Consider the following 3,967-nt stretch of genomic DNA (forward strand, 5'->3'; position numbering starts at 1 on the left):
TTTTATAGTTTCTGGTCTTACATTTAGATCTTTAATCCATTTTGAGTTTATTTTTATGTATGGTGTTAGAAAGTGTTCTAATTTCATTCTTTTACAAGTGGTTGACCAGTTTTCCCAGCACCACTTGTTAAGGAGGTTGTCTTTTTTCCATTGTATATTCTTGCCTCCTTTGTCAAAGATAAGGTGTCCATAGGTTCATGGATTTATCTCTGGGCTTTCTATTCTGTTCCATTGATCTATATTTCTGTCTTTGTGCCAGTACCATACTGTCTTGATGACTGTGGCTTTGTAGTAGAGTCTGAAGTCAGGCAGGTTGATTCCTCCAGTTCCATTCTTCTTTCTCAAGATTACTTTGGCTATTCGAGGTTTTTTGTATTCCATACAAATTGTGAAATTATTTGTTCTAGTTCTGTGAAAAATACCGTTGGTGCCTTGAAGGGATTGCATTGAATCTATAGACTTGCTTTGGGAGTAGAATAGCCCATTTTGAAATATTGATTCTTCCAATCCAGGAACACGGTATGTTTCTGCATCTGTTTGTGTCCTCTTTGATTTCTTTCATCATTGTTTTATAGTTTTCTATGTATAGGTCCTTTGTTTCTTTAGGTAGATATACTCCTAAGTATTTTATTCTTTTTGTTGCAATGGTGAATGGTATTGTTTCCTTAATTTCTCTGTTTTTTCATTGTTAGTATATAGGAATGCAAGGGATTTCTGTGTGTTAATTTTCTATCCTGCAACTTTACTATATTCATTGATTAAGTTCTCAGTCAATTTCTGGTAAGAGTCTTTAGGGTTTTCTATTTAGAGGATCATGTCATCTGCAAACATTGAGAGTTTCACTTCTTCTTTTCCTATCTGGATTCCTTTTACTTCTTTTTCTGCTCTGATTGCTGTGGCCAAAACTTCCAACACTATGTTGAATAGTAGTGGTGAGAGTGGGCACCCTTGTCTTGTTCCTGATTTCAGGGGAAATGCTTTCAATTTTTCACCATTGAGGGTGATGCTTGCTGTGGGTTTGTCATATATAGCTTTTTATTATGTTGAGGTTCCTTCTATTCCTGCTTGTTGGAGAGTTTTAATCATAAATGAGTGTTGAATTTTGTCAAAGGCTTTCTCTGCATCTATTGAGATAATCATATGGTTTTTATCTTTCAATTTGTTAATGTGGTGTATTACATTGATTGATTTGTGGATATTGAAGAATCCTTGCATTCCTGGGATAAAGCCCACTTGGTCGTGGTGTATGATTTTTTTAATATGTTGTTGGATTCTGTTTGCTAGAATTTTGTTAAGGATTTTTGCATCTATGTTCATCAGTGATATTGGCCTGTAGTTTTCTTTTTTTGTGGCATCTTTGTCTGGTTTTGGAATTAGGGTGATGGTGGCCTCATAGAATGAGTTTGGAAGTTTACCTTCTTCTGCAATTTTCTGGAAGAGTTTGAGTAAGATAGGTGTTAGCTCTTCTCTAAATTTTTGGTAGAATTCAGCTGTGAAGCCATCTGGTCCTGGGCTTTTGTTTGCTGGAAGATTTTTGATTACAGTTTCGATTTCCTTGCTTGTGATGGGTCTGTTAAGATCTTCTATTTCTTCCTGGTTCAGTTTTGGAAAGTTATACTTTTCTAAGAATTTGTCCATTTCTTCCAAGTTGTCCATTTTATTGGCATAGAGCTGCTGGTAGTAGTCTCTTATGATCCTTTGTATTTCAGTGTTGTCTGTTGTGATCTCTCCATTTTCATTTCTAATTTTGTTAATTTGGTTCTTCTCTCTTTGTTTCTTAATGAGTCTTGCTAATGGTTTGTCAATTTTGTTTATTTTTTCAAAAAACCAGCTTTTAGCTTTGTTGATTTTTGCTATGGTCTCTTTAGTTTCTATTGCATTTATTTCTGCCCTGATTTTTAAGATTTCTTTCCTTCTGCTAACCCTGGGGTTCTTCATTTCTTCCTTCTCTAATTGCTTTAGGTGTAGAGTTAGGTTATTTATTTGGCTTTTTTCTTGTTTCTTGATGTAAGCCTGTAATGCTATGAACCTTCCCCTTAGCACTGCTTTTACAGTGTCCCATAGGTTTTGGGTTGTTGTGTTTTCATTTTCATTCATTTCTATACTTATTTTGATTTCTTTTTTGATTTCTTCTATGATTTGTTGGTTATTCAGAAGCGTGTTATTTAGCCTCCATATGTTTGAATTTTTAACAATTTTTTTCCTGTAATTGAGATCTAATCTTACTGCACTGTGGTCAGAAAAGATGACTGGAATGATTTCAATTATTTTGAATTTTCCAAGACCAGATTTATGGCCCAGGATGTGATCTATTCTGGAGAAGGTTCCGTGTGCACTTGAGAAAAAGGTGAAGTTGCTTGTTTTGGGGTGAAATGTCCTATAGATATCAATTAGGTCTAGCTGGTCCATTGTGTCATTTAAAGTTTGTGTTTCCTTGTGAATTTTCTGTTTAGTTGATCTATCCATAGTTGTGAGTGGGGTATTAAAGTCTCCCACTATTATTGTGTTACTATTAATTTCCTCTTTCATACTCATTAGTGTTTGCCGTACATATTGCGGTGCTCCTATGTTGGGTGCATATATATTTATAATTGTTATATCTTCTTCTTGGATTGATCCTTTGATCATTATGTAGTGTCCTTCTTTGTCTCTTTTCACAGCTTTTATTTTTTTCTCCTCCTGCTCATCTCTATCTCCCTCCTCCCTTTTCTCCTGTTCATGTAACTCTGTGAACCTCTCTGGGTGTCCCCAACAGGGGAGAATCTTTTCGCCATTAACCTAGAAGTTTTATTATCAGTGCTGTATAGTTGGAGAAGTCCTGAGACTACAGGAAGAATAAAACTGAAATCCAGAGGCAGGAAACTTAAGCCCAAAACCTGAGAACACCAGAAAACTCCTGACTACATGGAACTTTAAGCAATAAGTGACCGTCCAAAAGCCTCCATACCTACACTGAAACCAACCACCACCCAAGAGCCAGTAAGTTTTAGAGCAAGACATACCACGCAAATTCTCCAGCAACACAGGAACATAGCCCCGAATGTCAACATACAGACTGCCACTGTGACACAGACCAACACATATGACCCATTCTCAAAACTCAATTACTGGGCAACTCCATTGCTCTCAAAAGAAGAAAATCAAGTTCCACGGCCACCAGTACACTGTACGCAAAAGCTTTCCCCTTACACCGGCGAAAACCTTGACAGCCAATCGTCTAACCCACCACTTGGGTTAAATCCTCCACAATAAAAAGGAACCACAAACCTCCAGAATACAGAAAGTCCACTCCAGACACAGCAATCTAAACAAGATGAAAAGGCAAAGAAATACCCAACAGGTAAAGGAACATGAAAAATGCCCACCAAGTCAAACAAAAGAGGAGGAGATAGGGAATCTACCTGAAAAAGAATTTAGAGTAATGATAATAAAAATGATCCAAAATCTTGAAAACAAAATGGAGTTACAGATAAATAGCCTGGAGACAAAGATTGAAAAGATACAAGAATTGTTTAATAAAGACCTAGAAGAAATAAAAAAAGAGTCAATTAAAAATGAACAATGCAATGAATGAGATCAAAAACACTTTGGAGGGAACCAAGAGTAGAATAACGGAGGCAGAAGATAGGATAAGTGAGGTAGAAGATAAAATGGTGGAAATAAATGAAGCAGAGAGGAAAAAAGGAAAAAGGATCAAAAGAAATGAGGACAACCTCAGGGACCTCTGGGACAATGTGAAACACCCCAACATTCGAATCATAGGAGTCCCAGAAGAAGAAGACAAAAAGAAAGGCCATGAGAAAATACTCGAGGAGATAATAGCTGAAAACTTCCCTAAAATGGGGAAGGAAATAGCCACCCAAGTCCAAGAAGCCCAGAGAGTCCCAAACAGGATAAACCCAAGGCGAAACACCCCAAGACACATATTAATCAAATTAACAAAGATCAAACACAAAGAACAAATATT

This window comes from Cervus canadensis, chromosome X (assembly GCF_019320065.1).
Source record: "Cervus canadensis isolate Bull #8, Minnesota chromosome X, ASM1932006v1, whole genome shotgun sequence".
Lineage (NCBI taxonomy): Eukaryota > Metazoa > Chordata > Mammalia > Artiodactyla > Cervidae > Cervus > Cervus canadensis.